Source organism: Sus scrofa, chromosome 10, assembly GCF_054392235.1.
Source record: "Sus scrofa isolate SSC_HxYL_T2T_F1_AM1 chromosome 10, Sscrofa_HxYL_maternal_Yorkshire_Landrace_v2.0, whole genome shotgun sequence".
NCBI lineage: Eukaryota > Metazoa > Chordata > Mammalia > Artiodactyla > Suidae > Sus > Sus scrofa.
In genome coordinates, this window is record NC_139392.1 from 36,718,585 (window position 1) to 36,742,307 (window position 23,723).

Here is a 23,723-nt window from a genome sequence, read left to right on the forward strand (position 1 = left end):
CAATACAAAGTAAAAGATTAATTGATTCCTTTTTTGATTCTTCATAAGTATAATTTCCATCCCAGATTTGAATATATTTAAAGTTAACAGGAATTTTCCACAAATCAATTTGAGGCTTGCTATTATCAAATTCAGGATAGGGAGGCACAAGGCCTGAATCTTTCCAACTTATGGGGCTTTGGGCTTTAGTTATTATTTTTTGTTGGCCTGATCAGCTGGAGACTGTCCAAGAGAGTAATTCTTTAACAGAACAGAGGTTGATGGCCCATACATACAGGAATTGTCTTCCCCTTAGGGGGCCAATCCCATACAGTTCCATAGGAACCATTAAGAAGTATGACCCCCTCTTTTTCCCTGCATATATTCCAATGAATTTGATTTTTCATTCTCTTGAAGGTATCTGTCCTTTTTAAGGGACATAAAGTCCTATCTGGCATCCACATATTAACTGGTTTCACCTGGCAGTAAGTGAAACTCCAGCCTGTAACTAAATGTCCATCTTCACTAGTGGGCATATCTAAATTTTCTGAAAACCACATTTGAGTTTCAGGAGTTAAACATATGTTTTCTTTTCCAATACAAATTTGCCAATTTTTAAACCCTAAAATTTGATTAAAAGGCATCCCTTCTTCCTTTTTTAAAACAGTGCTGTTTGTCATCCTCCAGATCAGGGGCCCAGGAGGAATCATTAATAGATAAATATATATGCACTGGAGCCTCACCCCATTCCACAGGTCTCAATAAAGGAGGATTGGGGATATAGGCCCAGTAGGTATAATTGGTTTCTCCCATTGCTGCTAAGGGAATACTCACTGTGATAGAAATAAAAGTAAAGACAGGACCAAATTATTTGGAGTGATAGGCTTTCCTTCTCTTCTTAGTAGATTTTTGGCTTCTTGGGTTAGATGTTTAATCTGACCCCAAGTGGGAAGATGAGCCCTTCAGGTCTGTGGCAGCGACACATGAGTTGGTGTCACAGACATCACTGCTGTATCCATGGTGGGCAGCTCTGGATCCCAAATCATGAATCTGGGTCTCTTCAGTATGTTCTCATCCATCATTCTTTTTCTGGGGTTCGAAGTCGAGGGATGCTTCACAGGCTTGCTCGTGATATGGTTTGATTCTTCTTGATGGATTCCAAACAGGTTGTAATCCATGACGTAGTGAAATACAAGCATATCTCCTACCCCATGTAAAAAGTTTTCCTGGAGACCAGAAGTTTGTTAATGGATCCTGCCAACAAATCAAGGGCTGTACAGCCTGAGGAAAGTTAATCTTATTTTGTTCTGTACTAAAATGTCTCTCTGCAGCCATTTTTTCATCAGAGGCCAAATTTAAAATATTTAGAGTGAATAAGGTTTTATTTAAAAGTGTTTGTTGTGACTTAACTATTTCTGTGTCTCCCCCTTTTTGTTTTTGAAGAGCCTGTTTTACATATAAATTGGCTCATTCCACAATAGCCTGTCTTTGGGGGTTGTAAGGGAGACCAGTGAAGTGAGCAATATGCCATGTATCCAGGAATATTTTAAGTTGATAACTGATATAAGCTGGACCATTATCAGTTTTAATTGTTTGTGGCAGGCCCATGACTGCAAAACAGGCATATAAATTATGAATAACATGTTTAGCAGATTCACCAGATTGAGCTGTAGCCCAAATGAATTTAGAGCAAGTGTCAATATATACATGAATAAATGACAATTTTCCAAGAGATGAATAATGAGTAACATCCATTTGCCAGAGAGCATTTGGTTCAAGTCCCCTAGGGTTAACTCCAGGCTCAGATTGAGAAGGATTGTTAATAATTTGACATGCAGGACATTGATGGGCAATCACCCTAGCTTTAGCCCATATTATTCCAAGTCTCTTTTTAAGACCTCTGAACATTTACATGTGTTAAATCATGAAAATGTTGAGCTTCTTGACCTAGTGTCACCAAGCAGTCAATTTCTTTATTTCCTGCAACTAGAGGCCCAGGTAAGTTACTATGTGCTCTGATATGAGTAATATAAAATGGATATCTTCTTTCCCTTACAACAGTTTGTAATTCTGTAAACAAGTCAAATAACAAGATAGGTAAATTTTATTTAATGGTAGTGGTTTCAATCATTTTGGCAGTATGAGCTACATATGCTGAATCAGAAATAATATTGATTGGTTCAGGATAGTCCCTCAAGGCATGGATTACAGCAGTTAGTTCAGCCTTGGGCAGAAAGACCAGGTGTTTCTCTAATTTTAGAATGACTAGCCACATATCTGGCCTTCCCTTTACAAGTCCCATCAGTAAAGATCACAGGGGCTTCAATGATGGGTGAATCCTTCATCTTTTTTGGAAGAATCCATTGAGTTGATTTATAAATTGTAAAATAGGGTTTTTTGGATAATGATTATCTATTGATCCTACATAATCTGCAAAGAAAATTTGCCAACCTATGTGGTTTTTAAAACAATTTTGGATTTCCTTAACAGTTAAACTAACAATTACATGATTCAAATCTTTTCCAGACATTTGCACACAGTGAATACAACATTTTAGAATAAGTTGTGCCATCAGGTCCAGGTACGGAGACAAAGATTTTGTGACATTATTGGTAAGAAAAAGCCACTAGAGAATATTTCCTAATTGCATCAATATTCCCATGGGAGAATGAGGAGAAGGTATAATTACTAGCTGAATGGGCTGTTTTACATTGACCCGACTTAGTTGGGAGTTTTGTGTTTTACTTTCAATCTTTTGTAGTTCTCCTCTGCTTCTGCAATTAGAAAGTGGGGGCTGTTTAATTTAGAATCTCTCCTAAGTAAGGAGAAAAGATTTGGCAGTTCCTATGTAGGAATCCCCAAACAAGGTCGGAGCAAATTAATATCTCCTAACAGTTTTTGTAAATCATTTAATGTAGAAATTTGATCTCTTCGTAATTCTACCTTTTGAGGGTAAACAGTGGTACATTCAACTACAGTTCCCAGATATTGATATGGACTTTTTATTTGAATCTTTTCAGGAGCAATAATCAATCCTGCTTCTTTTAGACAGTATTGCAAACATTGAAAAACCTCAGTCAGCTGCTCCTGAGAGGGTACAGCACAAAGTATATCATCCATATAATGAACAATACAACATTTAGGAAATTGTTGTAGGACTGGCTCAACAACTTAAGCCACATAATACTGACACGAGGTAGGGCTGTTTAACATACCTTGAGGCAGGACCTTCCATTGATAATGCTTTCTAGGGGCTATATTGTTTATCACTGACACTGAAAAAGCAAATTTTTCCCTATCTTCTGCATATAAAGGAATTGTGAAAAAGCAGTATTTTAAGTCCAGGATAATTAACAGCCAGTCAGCTGGTATCATATTAGGAGATGGGAGGCCTTGTTGAAGGGCATCCATAGGCTGAATTACAGCATTTACTCCTCTTAAATCTGCTGACAATCTCCATTTTCCTGATTTTTTCTGTATAACAAACACTGGTGAATTCCAAGGACTAAAGGATTCTTCTATATGGCCCTTCTTTAATTGTTCTTGGACAAGATCATTTAATACCTTTAATTTTTTCTGAAGAAAGAAGTCACTGCTCAACCCAAACTGGTTTTTCTGTAGTCCATTTTAATTGAATAGTTTCAGGAGAAGCATAATTATTTTTACAAGCAGTGGCCACTAATGAAAAAGCCAATGTCCCAAACCAGATTTATCCATTTTAATCTCAGATACAACAGTTTGCACTCTCCCATGATGAAGTTGACCTAACTCCAGTCTGTGAATGTAACCCTCTTTATGTAGCATTTTTTGGCTTTTATGACCATATTGATCTACTGGTGATAAGTAAATTTCTGCATGCCCCTGTTGTAATAAATCTCTCCCCATAGATTGATAGGGTGTTGAGCAACATAAGGTTTCAATCTAGCTGGCTTCCCATCAGTCCTTCAGAATTAAGCCATTGGGCACTCTTTTTGAGACCCTCTGCTTTTCCTAACCCAGAGACTTCAATATTGGCTGGCTGAAGAGGCCAGGTGTCTGGCCAGTGTAAATGGCTAATGATTGAAACATCAGCCCCAGTATCAATCAATCCTCTAAAAGACTTCCCATTTATGATAACTTGACAAGTGGGTCATTCTTCTAGGACCTTTTCTGATAAAAACATTCCTGCCCCTCCTGTGGTATTGAATCTCTTCTGTCTAAAATTATTCCTCTCTTTTTTCTTCTGTACTCTAGGTAAAATTAAGATTTGAGCAATCCAATCCCCTTTTTTAAATTTCCAAGGAATCACAGTGGAAACCATCACTTGTACTTTATCATCCCTTATATTATCCAATATCCCAGTATGAACTCAAACTCCTTGTTCTGTTAGCCCCAACCTTCCTATTTCATCCTACTATATCTGTAGGTAATGGTTTTTCTAATTTGGTTGTAATAGAAGTAGGAGTTTCACTAGGAAGGAGAATTGAATCCTGTAAACTAGGGAGATCTACTTTGATATTGAATGCTCATGCAGAGCATAGTCCCAGGGAATCTCACATTGGTTGAGAGTTTGGGTCTTGTTCTCAATAGGAAAAGCTTACTTGGTTGATGGGGCTGGAAGCTTGCCCCAAGGAGAGTTTCCCAACAATGGGGTTCCATCTTTATGAAAGAGAGACCAGCACTATTTAGCCCAGTGACTTCCTTTATTACATCTTGGACATAGACTGGGCTGTTTATTATTGTTATTAGAAGGTGCTGAATCTCTGTGAAAGGAAGGTCGGGCTCATGGAGGAGCATGACATTGCTTTTTAGTATTTCCTGTCTTGCCACAATTAAAACATTTTTCTGAAAATTTGTCTTTCACCTTTAATTTAGCCATTGCTTGGGCTATAATTGAGGTCTTAAAGGACCCCATCCCCACTCCCTGACAGGCTTTAATATATTCAACAATGTTATCTTTTTCTTTTAAAAATTATATGGCCTTTTTGCAATCAATATTTGCATTTTCATATGCTAACAATTGAAAAATAATATCAGACACCTCAGAGTTAGTAATTTGTCATTTTAATGCCTCTTGTAAATGAGCTATATATTCAGTATAAGGTTCCTTAGGGCTTTGTAGGATCTTTTGAAAAGAAGTATTTATTTAACCCTTAGATTCAAGTTTATCCCATGCTGTTAAGCAACATTGTCTAATCAGTTCAATAGCCAAATCATTCATTCTCATTTGATCTTGAATATTACTCCAAGGACCAATCCCTAACAATTGTTCCATTGTAATCAGAAGATTTCAGACTGATTAAGATTAGCAGTAATTTGGGCATGAGCTTGCCAGCAAGAACTTAAATTGTAAATATTCACTGGGCAATAGCACAGCATGGGTTAAGTTATGCCAATCAGCAGGAATCATATTATTTCCTTCAGCTACTCCCTGCATGATTCCTTTTGTAAAGGGAGAATTAACACCATGGTTTTGAATGGCCTGCTTTAATTCTTTAAGAATTTTAAAAGGAAAGGGCTCATGAATGAGCTCATAAACTCCATCAGGGTTGGCAGGATCAATGCCTGGAGCCACTGTCTCCCTGACAGTTACTGGAAAGGCTAACTTCCCTTTGAGCCTGTAATATTCCCTGTTGAATGGATGATAGGTGGTATTCATGGATAATGTCCATTTTCTTTACAACCCTAGAAGTAGAGGCTTGATGAGTCCTCATCACCTCACTCCTAATAGTAGGCAATTGAGGAATATCAGAATAAAAAATTGGAGCTGAAGACTCAGGAGCCAAATATTCTCTATGATGATTTTGTTCAGGGACAGTAAGGTGGGAACTGGGGGACTCAAGGTCTCAGGATTCAAGAGCCCTTCCTCAAGAAACCACACCACTTTTATTGTGCTCTTTAGATGAGATCAAGTGAGGAGGGGCTATGGGTGGAGGATATAGGATTTGTTTACTATTTTATAAGTTATTTTACTATTTTAAGAGGCATTTAGCTGATAAAAGATTAAGCTTTTACTCTGATCTTTAGGCACATAACAGTCTTTGTTCTTAAGCTTAAGTCATTTACCAGCACTGTGACTGTTTTTCCAAGCAGGAAGATTGGATAAAGTAAAGAAGGACAAGATGTAGATTTTAGCAAAGAGGCTAAGAAAATATTGTAGAAACATATCTCATGAGAGCAGGGAGCCAAAAAAGAGGGGTGGAGTGGGTGGCATATCTGGCAGGATAGGTGTAGGCTGGAGTGGAATGTGAAAGTTAGGGAGAAGATGGTGGGAAGGAAACAGGCACAATAGTTTGGTGTCCTTACAGAGCCCTGGGTTTAAAAAAAAAAAAACAAAAAATCCTCCCAACCCTCATGCCCACTACACTTGATGAGACCCCTAAAGTTGAAGGGGGACAGGGAAAATGGAGGATCAGCTTGAGCAGTTGAGACATGTCCATAGTGAATCCCCAGAGTGAATGAGCATCCCCATACGTTCCCCTACTTCACAAAACAGGTCCCTCCTCATCAGTTAGTTAGGGGATTCTCCCTGCTTCCACAGTATATCTTTCTATTTTTTAATAGTTTTTTTTTTCCATCAAAGTCCTCTTCTGTTTCTTTTTTTAATTCCTCACCACCCCCTCTTTTCCCATCTCTCCTCCTAATACACACCTTTTTTTAGTAAGGGGAATACCATGATGTCTCTCTAGCCTGGCCCCTGTAGACACAACCTAGGGGCCTGCTGTTAAAACCACTTTATCCAAACATGGTATCTGTCTCATGGAAAATCCCTGTCTATTGTGCTGATGCCTGGTCTGTTGGTTCCTTTTGGGATCACCTTGATTTGTATTCTTCTAAATAGGGACTCATCTAAGGCCAGGGAAGTCCTCACTGACTCTCTGAGAACTCTATGTATGCAAAACCTTTAGGATGGCCACCAAATTTGTCACATAGTAACATGGTTGATGGAACCACAGCCATGAAAGTGTGCTTTCAGCTGTTCTGCTCTTTCACTATAGTCCACATTGCCAAAATATATCTGGAATCAGCTTTCATCTTCTCCTCAATGGACATGATAACTGGGCCAGCATTTTCTGAAGGTTAGATCATATTCACATGCTTCTCTTCCATGTTCTGTAGCTCCTTTAGCTTCTCAGCTTCTTCTTCCACCTCCCATACTCAAGAATTGATCACTTCCAACTCCAGTTACTCAATGGTGCCATTCCCCAGGTCACCCTTCACCAGTCCCAGCTCCTCTTCCTCCTCCTCCTGGCTGCTGAGGACTCTGGAGCCAGGCCCTGGGAAGGAGATAGGTGGGGGCATGAGGCCAGGGCATCTCCTCATTGGGCTTGGGCTCTGTCTTAGGTTCCTACAGCAGCCCCTCTGGCTCTAGCTCCTCAGACTATAAGCATATCCTATAGTTCCCTGAACCCCAGGGCCCCCTTCCTGACCTCTCCACCAACCCTGGGCACAAGATGATGTCACTGCCCCTGCCCAGAGCCCTGACCACTGCAGCTCCTTCTGCTGCTGCCACCACAGCCATCGCCACTCAGACTGTGTGTAATTTATTTATTATAAAATTAAAGCATAAAAATTAGTATGGAAAAAGATCAGCCATCAAATAAAATACATAAAATCATTAATAGATAATCTATGAAAAAGGAATACACATCACTTTAAGCATTTAAGTAGATGCCAAATTTAAACTATATTTATTTGTAATTAAAACATACAAATGAGATTATTTAGTCAAAATTTAATATATCATAAAAGTACAATAAGAATGTTTTTTTTCAGAATGTGGTCAAAAAGGTATTTTCAAGACTGAAGGGAGTACTAAGTTTGGTAAAGGTCATGAATGGTATTTTGGCAATGCTATGAATATGAGGAATTTCAATACATATATCAATTGATGCAGCAATTTCACTTGCAGGATCTCACACTAAAAATTTTTCAAAAAAATATACTTGCAAAATTATTTCTTATAGAAAAAGACTGAGGACATTGTAAAGAGGACTGGATACACCAATTTTAATATGTCTTTGTACAATAGTTACAAAGGTGAGGAAACAGAATGTGTTACAGCTACACAGACTGGCATGTAAAGATTTTCAGGAGGCTGAGTAGTAAAGTGCAAAAAAATAGTCATAAAGGCAAACACATATATGCAAATATACTTGTTTTTGCAAAGATTATTACTTAAAGACTCTTAGAAACAGACTATAGTGGCCACCTCTGGATGAAATAGAAGACTCTGGTTTCTGATAGTAGGAGGTTTATTCTACAATTTTTCATTTTGCATAAATACAACTTTATTGAATCTATATTATCAAAATGACTTACTGCCCAAGGCAATATTGCAAGCCCTATCAAATTACCAAGCACATTTTCTGCAGAACTAAAACAAAATATCTTTAAGTTTGTTTGGAAGCACAAAAGAACTGGAATAGTCAAAGCCATCCTGAGAAAGAAAAATGGAGCAGGAGAAGTCAGGCTCTCTGACTTAAGACTATACTACAAAGATACAGTCATCAAAACCATATGGTACTGGCACAAAAACAGAAATTTAGATGTGTGGAAAAGGATAGAGAGCCCAGAATTAAATCTATGTACATACTGTCTACTAATCTATGAAAAAGGAGGCCAGAATATACAATGGAGAAAAGACAGTCCCTTTAATAAGTGATGCTGTGAAAACTGGACAGCTACATATAAAAGAATGAAATTAGAACACTCCTAAACACTGCACACCAAAATAAACCCAAAATAGATTAAAGACCTAAATATAAGACTGGACACCATAAAATTCTTATAGGAAAACATAGGCCAAACACTCTCCAACACAAATCACAGCAATATCTTAGATCCACCTCCTAGAGTAATGACACTAAAAACAAAAATAAAAAATTGGGACCTAATTAAACTTAAAATTTTCTGCACAGCAAAGGGAACCCTAACCAAAATGAAAAGACAACCCACAGAATGGTAGAAAATATTTGCAAATGAAGCCACTGACAAGGGATTCATCTCCAAAATTTATAAACACCTCCTTCAGCTCAATATAAAAAAAGTTAATAAAAAACCAAATCCAAAAAAAAAAATGGGAAGATCTAAAAAGGCAATTCTCCAAAGAGGATATATGAATGCCAAAAAACATATAAGAAGATGTTCATCACTAATTATTAGAGAAATACAAAACAAAACTACTATGAGGAACCACCTTATACTGGCCAGAATGGCTGTAATAAAAAAATATACAAACAATAAATGGGGAAGAGGGTATGGAGAAAAGGGAAGCCTATCACACTGTAGTGGGAAAGTAAATTGCTACAACCACTGTGGAAAACTCTATGGAGATTTATCAGATAACTAAAAATAGAATTAACATTTGATCCAGAAACCCCAATCCTGGGCATCTATCCAGAGAAAAACATGACTCAAAATATACATGTAGTACAATGTCCATTGCAGTATTATATACAGTAGCCAAAACATGGAAACAACCTAAACATCCATCAGTAGAGGACTAGATAAGGAAGATGTTATGCATATACAAAATGGAATATTTTTTGACCATTACAAGGAAAGATATAATGGCATTTGCTGCAATGTGGACAGACATAGAAATTATCATACTAAGTGAAGTTAGTCAAACAGTGAGACACCAACATCATATGCTATCACTTACATGTGAAATCTTAAAAAAGGACACAATGAACTTCTTTGCAGAACAGATAGTGACTCACAGACTTTGAAGAACTTATGGTTTCCAAAGGAGACAATTTGTGGTGCTGGGATTTGGGATGGAAATTCTATAAAATTTAGTTGTGTTGATCATTGTACATTTATAAATGTAATAAAATTCATTGAGTTAAAATTAACTTTCATCATTTTTATACAATATATAGTAAAGGATCCATTAAAGTACAGTAGGCTGAAACATTTGTCAAAGCCATGTCTGGAGTATGAGTTTCCTAGTTATGATTCTAGAAAATCATCTTAGACCTTCCCTTATCTGATGAGCTGGGAATCAATTTTACTTTGGAAACAGATATGCAATTATATTGTACATGTTAAAATGTTTAAAAATAATTTATAAATACTACAAATAACATCAAATAATTTCATTTTTTTCTACTTGGGTTTACATGTAGTTTATGGCTATTCCTCTAAACATTCCTGTGTGCAACAATAAAAAATCAATAATCAATAAAATGTCCTAATATAGATATATTAACTAAAACTCTGTTTTTTAAAAGATTTGAACTTGAGTAACTTGTTGTACTACAAGAGTTGAACAATCTGTAGCATAGGAAATCACATTATCTTCAGAAATACTGTAATGAATCTCACAGTACTATATCAAGTGACTATGCAAATTTGTGACAACTAATTTTCTGAAAATGTTTTCACATCTTTATTTTCAAGGCTATAGATCAAGGGGTTCAGCATGGAAATCACTACTGTGTAAAATGCAGAAGGCACTTTAACTGTGGGCAAAGACTTTTCAGGGTTAGGGTTACAGTAAAGGAAAAGGATGGTTCCATGGAATATGGTGATAGCTGTCAGGTTGGAGGCACAGGTAGAGAAGGTTTTCTCATGTTCACTTGCAGTAGGCATCCTCATAACAGTGATACAAATGAGTATATAGGATGTCAGAATTATCAGGTTGCTTGATTCATTGAATATGGCAATAATAAAACATAGCATCTGACTGATATAGGGGTTTGATCAGGAAAGATAAACCAGTACAGAATGGTCACAGATAAAATTATTTATGATGTTAGACTTATGATAAGATAATGCAAGAAGAAAATATTTAAATGTCAGGGAACACACTATCCCCCTTGAGCAAGACTCAGCCACCAGCAGAACACAAAGCTTCTGAGATATAGCAGTGATATAGAGCAAGGGGTTACAAATGGCCACAAAACTATCATAGGCCATCACTTCTAACATGATAGTTTCTGTTACTCCAAATATGTGAGCAAAACAAAATTGCACAATGGACCCGGAAAAGGAGATGGTTCTGTCTCCACAATCAAGTTCTCTAAAAACTTAGGTGTAACTATGATAGAATAATGGAAATCTCCAAAGGACAAGTGACTAAGGAAAAAGCACATGATCATGTGGAGTTTTGAATTGATCTTGATGATGACTACCATGCCCAGACTCCCCAACACAGTGACTGTGTAGATAGACAAGAAAACCAGGAATATTGGAACCTGGGGTTCTGGATATTCTAAAAAACACAGAAGAATAAATGTGGGTATGATATTCTGATTTCCTTTTGATAACATCATGACCTCTATTGAATAAAGAACCAAAAGTTATTCCTGAAAAGTAGACATTAACAGAAAAGAGAAACAGAGAAGGAGGAAATTTCATAGGTCTCATTGAAGTTGATACAGAACAGTGATTCTTGGAGTTCCCATCATGGCTCATAGTGGGTTAAGAATCTGACTAGTACCCATGAGAATGCAGTTCTATCCCTGGCCTTGCTCTGTGGGTTAAGGACATGGTGTTGCCACAAGCTTCAGAATATGTCTCAGACACAGCTTGGATCCTGCAGTGCTGTGGCATAAGCTGGCAGCTGCAGCTCCTTTTCAACCCATAGCCTGGGAACTTCCATATGGTGCAGGTGAGGCAATAAAAAGACAAAAAAAAAATAAAGAAAGAGAAGACTGTTTCTTGAAGTATGGTCCTCAAACCAGCAGCAGTGAGAGCAGCTGAGAATTTTTTAGGGATGCAAAGTCTCCAGTATCATCACTAAATTCCAGAATCAAAGACTCCAGAATGGAGCCTGCAATTTATGTTTTAACCAGCCCTCCAGGTAATATTGATGAATGATAAATTATAAGAATAACTAAAATATATATAATAATCATGCTACTGTCTAAAATTTAGCCTTCATTACTGAATTGGTGAATTAATATTAATATATTACAGAACTGAAGTATAAATTTAGACCAAAAATAAATGATAGAAAACAACAGCAAGAGAGGTAAGACAGGAGAAAAAAGTACCTTGTTATGGTTCTAAGAATGATACTAACAGAGGTCCCATTGTTGCTCAGTGGTAATGAACCTGACTAGTATCCATAAGGATGCAGGCTCAATTCCTGGCCTTGTTCCCTGGGTTAAGGATCAAACATTGCCATGAGTTGTGGCTTGAATCCTGCATTGCTATGGCCCAGACCATCAGCTATAGTTCCTATTCAAACCCCCTATCCTGGGAAATTCCATAGGCTACAGGTGCAGTGCTAAAAAAGACCAAAAAAAAAAAAAAAAAAAGAATGGGTGTCAGATAAATCTCAGTGTAAATTTTTTTGTTTTTGTTTGTTTCAGACATTATAAAGAATTAAATACCCACAGAATGTGTGAGTTGGAGTAAATAAAAAATTGTATCTAGTCCCATGCCTTCTTTCTGGTTCTTAAAAATTGATTACAGAACCTTACACACGAAATGTTGATGTAGCCACCACCAAAACCTTCATTAATGGTGCAATGCCTCCTGATGAAATTTTATGGCTCTTTTATTGAGATCTTATTTAGCATTTTTATTTGTTAATTAAAGTTAATTAAATTGCATTTATTATATATTAATATGCTTTTAGGTCATCTATTCTGATATACATTTAAAGATTATAAATATGTACAATATAAAATATATATAACATAAATAGAAGAACAGGCATGTATTAGTTCAACAACAATAGTTTCATACAAAATATGTCCTAAGTTTCAATGAGAAATAAGCCCTCTTTATGATGAGGCAAACTTTAGGAAGATAAGGAGGTGAAAGCAGTAATGCCATAGAATAAATGACTTCAAGATATAGACATAAAACTGCCACAAAAACATATGGATGATTTTGTTCTATCTACTTAGTTTTGTCTGGATCAAGTGTTGGGCTCCAGACATAGCTCCATGAATGCCTACTTGACATGCACTATAAACAACCCCAGACATAAAGCACATGCCTTCAGAATATTCTTCCCAATAGCAAAATTTACTGGGCAGATAAGTTCCAAATATCCATTATTATTCAGGTTTATTTATATATTTATGTATTTATTTATTTGTCCAGCTGCACCTGCTGATAAATGGAAGTTCCTGGGCCAGGGATCCAACCAGCATTGCAGCTGCAGCCTGTGCCACAGCTGCAGTGACAATGAGTCTCCTTCAACATCTGAAAATATTAGCAAAACCCTGGTATATTAGGGAGATTGATACTACTTTTCTGATTTATTGGACACATTACATTAATAACAATATATACTCAGAAAAGGAGTTGGTATTAAACCCTAGCACTTTCAAATGATTTTGGCAAAAATATCTGGATAAGAATTAAGTTTATTAGGTTTATTCTCAAATTGAAACTAGGCCCATGAGATTTAAAAATCATTAAATAGCCTATAAAATTTTTGCAGCTTCTCCATTGGTTACCACTGCCTGTTTCTGCAATATAGAACTTAATTGTCAGAAACACTTCAGGCTGTCTTAGTGAAAATTAAAATGTCTCTAACCAGGAGTTCCCATGGCATCTCAGTGAGGTAACAACCTGATATCATGTCCTTGAGGATGTGGGTTCAATCCCAGGCCTTGATCATTGGACTAAGTATCTAGCATTGCCACAAGCTGTGATGTAGTTTGCAGATGTGGCTTGGACCTGGTGTTGCCGTGGCTGTGGCATAGCTACAGTTCTAAGTTGACTGTAGCCTCATAACTTCCATATGCTATATGTCTGGCCTTAAAAAGAAAAAAAAACAAAATGTCTCTGACCATATAAAAGGGCTATCTATAATTTTTAGAGTAAGGTATATGAACTGGAGCTCCATTTTTTTTTATCTAAATTGAAAGATACCGAAAGAGACATGAACTGACATGAAACCAGAAGACAGAGATCAATTTATGAAGGAGGCCTTTGTATGACTGATGAAACTCAGGAACTTGCATGCTCAGTAATCAGACACTTTTTAAGATATCAACAGGCTTAAGTTTGTAAAAAATCTGGCAGTATATTTCAATGAGACTGCAAGTAGAAATGTCATTTTATTTGCAGGACATAATAATGAATACAAAGAAAAAAATAAAAGCTCAATTGCCTTTCTAAACTTTGCTAAACTGTGGGTCTTATATTTGCCTCTGTGACAATGAACATATCTCCTACAGAGAATTATAATTGGAGTATTACTCAGTGGACCACAAAATCATATAATTATATGAAGCACTGTCTCTTGGGTCACTATGGTAGATATATTTTCTTTTTTTTTTTCTTTTTTTTTTTTTTTTGTCTTTTTGTTGTTATTGTTGTTGTTGTTGCTATTTCTTGGGCCGCTCCCACGGCATATGGAGGTTCCCAGGCTAGGGGTCAAATCGGAGCTGTAACCACTGGCCTACGCCAGAGCCACAGCAACGCGGGTTCCGAGCCGCGTCTGCAACCTACACCACAGCTCACGGCAATGCTGGATCGCTAACCCACTGAGCAAGGGCAGGGACCAAACCCGCAACCTCATGGTTCCTAGTCGGATTCGTTAACCACTGCGCCACAATGGGAACTCCGATATATTTTCTTCTAAATCATTTAGACAAAAAATATGGAGCACCAGCTCATATAGCTTACTCTAAAAAATATAGATAGCCCTTTTATATGGTCAGAGACATTTTGTTTTTCTTTTTAAGGCCTGACATATAGCATATGGAAGTTATGAGGCTAGAGTCAACTTAGAACTGTAGTTATGCCACAGCCATTGCAAATCTATGATTAAGATTTCTAAATATATTTCATTACTTACTTTTATTTCATATTTTTATCTTTTATTTATACATATATATTTTTCTACTGAATAGCATGGTGACCCAGATACACTTACAGGTATAAAATCTTTTTTCTCACAATACATGTTCCATTGTAAGTGACTAGACAGAGTTCCCAGTGTTACAGAGCAGGATGCCATTGCTAATCCATCCCAAAGGCAACATTCTGTATCTCTTTATGCCAAGATCCCAGTCCCTCCCATTCCCTCCCCTTCCCCCTTGGCAACCACAAGTCTATTCTCCAAGTCCATGATTTTCTTTTCTGTGGAAAGGTTCCTTTGTGCCATATATTATATTCTAGATATAAGTGATATCATTTGTTTTTCTCTTTCTGACTTATTTCACTCAGGATGAGTCTCTAGTTCCATCCATGTCATTTCAAATGACATTATTTTGTTCTTTTTTATGGCTGAGTAGTACTCCATTTTGTATATATACACCACATCTTTCTAATCCAATCATTTTTCAATGGACATTTGGGTTGCTTCCATGTCTTGGCAATTGTGAATAGTGCTGCAAGGGACATGAGGGTGCATGTGTTTTTTTAAGGAGAGTTTCATCAGGATATATGCCCAAGAGTGGGACTGCTGGATGATATGGTTGTTCTATGTATAGATTTATAATGTACCTCCATACTGTTCTCCATAGTGGCTGTACCAGCTTACATTCCCACCAAAAGTACAGGAGGTTTCCCTTTTCTCCACACCTTCTCCAGCATTTGTTATTTGTGTACTTATTAATGATGACCATTCTGACTGGTTTGAGGTGGTGGTAGCTCATGGTGGTTTTGATTTGCATTTCTCTAATAATCAGTGATGTTGAGCAATTTTGAATGTGTTGTTGGCCATCGTATTTCCTTGGAGAAATATCTATTCAGGCCTTTTGCCCATTGTTTAATTGGGTTGTTGGCTTTTTTGCTGTTAAGTTGTATAAGTTGCTTGCATATCCTAGAGATTGAGCCCTTGTCCATTGCATCATTTGACACTATTTTCTCCCATTCTGTAAGTTGCCTTTTTTTTTTTTTATTTCCTTTGCTGTGAAAAAGCTTGTGAGTTTGATTAGGTCTACTTGGTTTATTTTTGCTCATAGTTCTGTTGATTTGGGAGACTGACCTGATAAAACATTTGTAAAGTTGATGTCAGAGAATGTTTTCCCTATGTTCTCTTCCAGGAGTTTAATGGTGTCTTCTCTATGGGATGCTGCAAAATCAGTGCTCAGAGGGAAGTTCATAGCAATACAGGCCTTCCTCAAAAAGAAAAAAAATCTCAAATTGACAACTTAACCCACCACCTAAATGAATTACAAAAAGAAGAACAAGCAAAGCCTAAAGTCAGCAGAAGGAAGGAAATCATAAAGACCAATGAGGAAATCACTAAAATGGAGATTAAAAAAATAATAGACAAAATCAGCCAAACCATGAGCTGGTTCTTTGAAAATGTAAACAAAATTGACAAATCTCTGGCTAGACTCACCAAGAAGAGGAAAGAAAAAACCCAATAAGCAAAATAAGAAATGAAAAAGGAGAAGTCACACAGATACTACAAAAATACAAAAAAAAAATGAAAATACTATCAACAATTATATGCCAACAAATTCAACAACCTAGAGGAAATTGACAACTTTCTAGTGACTTACAGCCTTCCAAAACTGAATCAAGAAGAAATAGATCAACTGAACAGACCGATTACTAGAAATGAAATTGAATATGTCATAAAAACACTTTCTACAAATAAAAGTCTAGGACCAGATGAATTCACAGGTGATTTCTACTAAACATACAAAGAGGAATTTATACCCATCCTCCTTAAGCTTCTTCAAAAGTTTGATGAAATAAGAACACTCAGAAAGACGTCCTGTGATGCCGCCATTACCCTAATTCCAAAACCAGACAAAGATACCACCAAAAAAAGAAATTATTGGCCAATGTCTTTGATAAATATAGACACAAAAATTCTCAACAAAATTTTAGCCAACTGAATCCAACAACATATCAAAAAGAGGGTACACCATGACCAGTTGGGATTCATCCCAGTTTTCCAAGGATGGGTTCAACATATGTAAATCAATCAACATCATACACCACATTAAAAAAAGAAGTCAAAAACCACATGATCATCTCAATAGATGCAGGAAAAGCATTTGACACAGTACAACATACCTTTGTGATAAAAACTTACCAAATTGGATATAGAGGGAACATTCCTTAACATAATCAAAGCCATTTATGACAAACCCACAGCAAATATTATACTCAAAGGAGAAAAATTGAAAGCCTTCCCACTAAAATCTGGAACAAGACAAGGATGTCCACTCTCATACTGTTATTCAACATAGTATTGGAAGTCCTAGCCACAGCAATCAGACAAACAAAAGAAATAAAAGGCATCCAAATAGGAAGAGAAGAGGTAAAACTGTCACTATATGCAGATGACATGATCTCTGTATAGAAAACCCCAAAGACTCAACACAAAACTACTTGAACTGATCAACAAATAGTGCAAAGTAGCAGGATATGATTAACATTCAGAAATCAGTCACATTTATGTATACTTACAATTAAATATTAGAAAATGAATACAAAAATACAATACCTTTTAAAATTGCACCCCCAAATATCAAGTACCTGGGAAAACACCTGACCAAGGATGTAAAGTACTTATATGCCAAGAACTATAAAACATTGATCAAATAAATTAAAGAAGATGTAAAAAATGGAAAGATATTCCATGCTCCTGGTTTGGAAAAATTAATATTGCAAAAATGCCCATACTATCCAAAGCAATCTACAGATTCAATGCAATCCCTATTAAATTACCCATGATATTTTTCACAGAAGTAGAACAAACAATCCAAAAAATCATATGGAACCACAAAATACCCAGAGTTGCCAAAGCAATCCAAAGGAACAAAAACCATACAGAATGCATAACTCTCCCAGACTTCAGGCAGTAAGCCACAGTCATGAAGAGAATGTGGTACTGGTACCAAAACAGACATCCTGACCAATGGAATAGTATAGAGAACCCAGAAATAAACCCAGACACCTTTGGTCCATTAATTTTTGACAAAGGAGGCAAAAACATGAAATGGCAAAAAGACAGTCTTTTCCACAAGTATTGCTGGGAAACCTGGTCAGCTGCATGTAAATCAATGAAACTAGAACACACCCTCCCACCATGCACCAAAATAAACTCAAAATGGCTTAAAGACTTAAATGTAAGACAAGACATCATTACTTACTTTTAGATTTTGAATTATTGAAATAATACATAGTCAAAGAAGTAAACATTAACTGTAGGATTTTAAATAAGGAAAAAAGAACAATCTAGATGTAATTGTTACAAATTCAACTGAATTTCAAATCCTATATTCAGAAGTATAGTAGAGAAAATTGGCCAACATGACCTGAAGCAAAGGATGGATTTGACCTTTACCAATGGGAATATGTGCTTATGATTTACCCCTGATGTGATGTGAGAACAGAAGATATACCTCTGTAATATTCTTTCCCCAAACCCATAGTCCCAGTTTAATATGAGATAAATCATTAGACAAACCCATATTTGGAAGAATCCTACAGGATATCCCAGCAGTACTCCTTAGAATCCTCAAAGCTGAGAAAAACAAGGAAAGAGTGAAAACCCATCACAGACAGAGGTGATTTGGGAGACATGCCAACTTAATGCAATGTGGTCTCCTGGACTGGATCCCAGAAAAGAAAAAAAGGACATTAATTTTGTCTTTTTTTGCCTTTTCTATGGTTGCTCTCACGGCATATGGAGGTTCCCACACTAGGGATCTAATTGGAGCTGTAGCAACTGACCTATTCCAGAGCCACAGAAATGTGGGATCCAAGCTGGGTCTACAACATACACCACAGCTCACAGCAACACTGGACCCTTAACCCACTGAGCAAGGCCAGGGATTGAACCCACAACCCCATGGCTCCTAGTCAGATTCGTTAACCACTGCACCATGATGGAAACTCCAGAAAAAGGACAATAATGGAAAAAACTGATAGAATCCCAATAAAATTTATATTTTAGACAACATTATGTAATATTATTTCTTTTTTAAAAAATTTTATTTTACACTGGGTAAAACACTTAACATGATATCTACTCTAAGGTATTTTTGTCTTTTTCTTTCTATGGATTTCCCAGACCAGATATTAGATCTAAGCCACAGTTGCCACCTACTGTGGCAACACAGCTTCTTTAACTCAGTTGACAGGGCTGGGGATCAAACCTGTGTGCTGGCACTGCAGAGATGCTGAAGATCCCATTGTGTCATAGCAGGAATTCCTTAAGATATATTCAAGTGTAGAGTACATCACAGCATTGTTGACTACAGATATAATTTTGTACAACACATCTCTAGATCTTAATCTTATTTTACTTAAGCTTTGTGCCCATTGATTTGAAACTTCCCATTTTCCCCTCCACTAGCCTCTGGCAACTAATATTCCCCTCTTTAAGTTTATGAATTTTATTACATTACATATGTCCTGTAAATGGAATCATATAGTATTTTTCTTTCTCTGGCACTGAGCAAAATGTTTTCAGTGTTCATCCATGTGGTCACATGTTACAGAATTTCCATCTTTTTTAAAGCCAAATTGCATTCTATTGTTTATACATAATACATTTTTTTTTAAATCAAAATGTCCACAGATATTTAGGTTGTCTCCAAATCTTGGCTGTTGTGAATGGTTCTACAATGAACATGGCAAGCCTAATATCTCCTTGAAAACTTGATTAGAATTTTTTATAAGTATCCAGAAATAGTATAACTGGATCATGTTTAACTCAATTTTTAATTTGTAAAGTACCTCCATACTGTTTTCCACAGCAGTTACAACATCTTCTTTAATACTAACAATGTAAAGTGTGATGAAAACTCTCTGAAATATCCTTGAACCTTATTTTGTAAATCAAAAATTATTAAAAATTGTAAAATTTATTACTAAAAATCTATCATTTAATAGTCCCATTTTATTTGCATCTCTAATAACACAACCAGTTCTACTTTAGGCCAACACACCATTCCCTCTGAACTGAAATAGTGTAATCATAATTAGCAACTTCTCAGCCTCCACTTCCCCCCAACTTTGAATAACTTTGCTACCCCCCTTGTCAGATTTTGTGTTTAATGTCTTCGGCTGTGAGTGTGTTGGGACTAAGTTGAAGGGTGGAGGTTTGGGGATAGTAAGTAATATTTTTGCACTCCTATAACTAAATAAGAACTAATTTAGTGAATCCAAACTTACATATTATTTCCTGATAATACACACATTTCACAAACAAGACACAATAATTCTAATTCCCTAGACCACAGAATTGGTATGTGAAGAAATCTGGCTTCATATATCATCCTCGGAGTTCCTGTCATGGCTGTTAAAAAGAAACCTGTAGAACTGTAGAGATATGCCAGACCTTGAAGGAAAATTTTAGTTTAAAACCGTAGTGGAAGAAAGTTGGAGCCGTAAAGTATCTTTGAGTTCTGGATTAATCACCAGTGTTTTCTGGAAGTTTGTTTTTTGTTTTTGTTTTTGTTTTGCCAGGAACTTGATATTAAAAGGTAGTGATGCAGAAGTTTCTGTTGTGGCTCAGTGGGCTAAGAACCTGACTAGTATTCATGAGGATGCAGATTTGATCTCTGGCCTTGCTAAGTGAGTTAAGGATTCAGCATTTCTGTGAGCTGCAGTGTAGGTCACAGATGTAGCTCAAATCTGGTGTTGCTGTGGCTATGGTGCAGCCCAGTAGCTGCAGCTCTGATTCAACTCCTAGCCTGGGAACTTCTATATGCCATGGATACAGCCATAAAAAGTGAATAACATCCTCTTCATGAAAGAGAAACTACAAAATCACAGCAGCCTTAGGACATACTCCAAACATAGCAATTTTAGGGTATTTTTGTAATGGCTTCATCAATAATGAGGAGATGAAACTATAAACTAAAATAAGGTATTACTACTCACCTACCAACTTGAAAATAAGAAATATCCCATGGCAATATTTAATGTTGGCAAGAATGGGCAATAATTAGAATTCAGCTGCAAGATGTGTAGAGTGCAAACTAATACAACTACTTGGGAAGTTGTATGATGGTGTCTAGTAAAAGAAAAGAAACAAGTTCCCTTTGATCCAGAACATTCAACAGAGGACTTTACTCACAGAATGACAGCTTATGTGCAATGTAGTGCATCTTTGTGTTAAAAATGTTCATAGCAACATTTCCATTAAATGCGGAAAAGGAAATATCCAGGAGAGAAATTGCTGGATCATATAGTAGTTCAATTTTAAATTTTGGGATAAATACCTCCATGATATTTTCCATATGGTATGTAATTTCCTGCACCAATTTACATTCTCACCAATGGTGTACAAGGGTTCTCTTTTCTCCACATTCTCTCCAACACTGGTATTTTGTAGACTTTGTAGAAGGAATGGAGATGGGGCAATTTAGGGATATTGAATTAAAATACACAAAATACTCCGTATGCGGTAGCTAAGAAACAAGGGTATATTGTATAGCATGGGAATTATAGCTATGGTCTTGTAATAATTTTTTTTTTTTTTTATCAGGCTGTACCCACAGCATTGGAAGTTCCCGGGCTAGGGGTCTGATCAGAGCTGCAGCTTTCAACTGACAACACAGCCATAGGAATGCCAGATCCCAGCTACATATGCATCCAACAAAGCAGCTTGCAGCAATGCCAGATATGAGGGCATATACACACTAAAATTTTATATGCATTTCAAAAGGAGACAAAAAGGTAACTTTGAGACTCTCATAACCTATTATCAGGGGTTGTAACTGAAAAGAAAAAGTTCTAAATATGACACAGTCCTTGAAGCAGTTTGCTCCTGGTGGTGTTAGGCACCATAACTAGAGAATGTGTATGGAAATGTTGCAAAGTGCTGACAGTGTTTTATCTTTAATTTCTTGGAGAAAGTAACCTACAGAATTTTTATTCAGAATGTTTTCTGCTTGTTTTTCATATTTCCTAATGTAAGAGAGAGAGGAAGAGAAAAGGCAAGGCAGCAGAAAATAAGGGAAGAAAACAGGGAAGGGTAATAATTTACATGCTTCTTGAAATTAGAATGTGGATGTCTTTAGAGGAATGTTTTTAAGCCTCATATTCTGGGAGTGATACATAAATAGAATTTTCTTTTTTTTTCTTATGAACTGAAGATGATTTTTTAAAGCACAGTAAGATTTAATGATCATATATATATACATATATTACGTTATTTACTCAATAAATTATGATACCATTACTAGAAGAAAAAATTTAATAAAAATTAAAATGTATAAAAACATTTAAGAAAATAAGTCCTCTCTCATCAAAATTACATTTAGTGAGAAAACAGTTGTTCGGCATTGATTAACTTTCTGATCAATACTTACATATCATTATTTCTAAGGCTATACATCATGGGGTTTAGCATGTGGATCACCACTGTGTAAAACACAGTGGCTATTCTCATGAACAGAAATGATCTTTTGGAGCTGGTCACACATTAAAAAGAAGGAAGTTCCCATGTAAGATGGTGATGACAGTCAGGTAGGAGGCACAGTTGGAGAAGGCTTTTCAGAGCCCACCAGTAAATGACATCTTGATAATTGTGACAATGATGAAAAGAAACGAATAGAGGTTAATTGGAAGGCTACAAGCCTCATTGACTGTGGAAATGATAAAACTCAGCATCAGGTTGAAATACGTGTCAGAGCAGGAGGCAGAGATGATGGCAGAATACTCACAGCAAACATGGTTTATAATGTTAGAACCACAGGAAGAGAGTTCCAAAAGAGAATATGTGAGTGTCAAGGAACATAACCCACCCCATGAGCAAGTTGAGGCTACCAGGAGGGTATAGAGCTTAGGAGACATAGAAACCATGTAGAGAAGGGGGTTACAAATAGCCACAAACTGGTCATAAGCCATCAAGGCTAACATGAATATTTCCATAATCATGAATGTGCAGCCAAAGGAAAACTGCATCATGCAACCCATGTAAGAGATAGTCCTTATGTCCACAAACAAGATCTCTAAGAGTTTGGGTATAGTTACAGAATATTAGCAAAAATCAAGAAAGGAGAGATGGCTGAGAAAAAAGTACATGGGGGTGTGGAGCTTGGGATTCATTGTGATGATCACAATCATACCCACATTCCCCACTACGGAGACTGCATAAATGGCCAAGAAGACCAAGAAGAGGGGCACCTGGAGGTGTGGTTATTCAGAGAAGTCCAGGAGAATGAAGGTGATTCCAACACTCTGATTTCCCTTTTCCATCACTATGGTTCCTGCCGGAGAAAATCAGAGAGTCCTTCCTGAGCAACCAAATGTTACAAATCTAGTGGAGCCTGAAGCCTGCATGGTGTGTCTCCGGGTGTTTGTGAGGGAGTAAGTTTGTGTCCTGATGGAGGGTGAGGTCTAGCATGGACTAGAATGATCTGAGCATCAGGGGTGGCTCAGGGAATGGATCTCTTTGAAATTGCTCATCTTAGCTCTTTCCCATTTCCCTTCACATAAATGTTTCTTTAAATAGACCCATTTAGTTAAAATTTTTGACTATGGATACAAATTCCTATGTTTGCTCTGGCCATTTCAATTGGCCAAGATTTCTTCACATTGCTCTCACTTTTCCTCACTTTTCTGTTTTTCTTGTCACTTTTCCTCTCCAGCCATCAGACAAGCCCTAGTTTAACATCCTTGTAATGATTTCATCAACTGACTTAACCTTGTTAATAGGTCATTTGCATCTTCTAGAGAATAAGAATGACATCTTGTAAAGATCTTGGGCTTTGTAATATGGTCAACCTGGGTTCAAATTTGGCCTCAGCCACCTATTGATATGTGTCCCTGACAAGTTGTTTAATCTTTCTGTAACATATTCCCTTATCTATAGAGAAATGATAATAGTGTAAGCATTTATTTTTATTTTTATTGTACAATTT

General features: G+C 36.6%; 3 pseudogenes; all 3 read right to left on the reverse strand.

Moving 5' to 3' along the window:
* Positions 1-6,715: 6,715 nt before the first annotated feature.
* Positions 6,716-10,009, reverse strand: LOC110258412 (polyadenylate-binding protein 2 pseudogene; annotated as a pseudogene).
* A 285-nt stretch (positions 10,010-10,294) lies between these two features.
* LOC100621052 (olfactory receptor 5D13-like) lies at positions 10,295-11,240 on the reverse strand (annotated as a pseudogene).
* Positions 11,241-22,165: 10,925 nt separating this feature from the next.
* Positions 22,166-23,058, reverse strand: LOC110258413 (olfactory receptor 1165-like; annotated as a pseudogene).
* Positions 23,059-23,723: the final 665 nt, after the last annotated feature.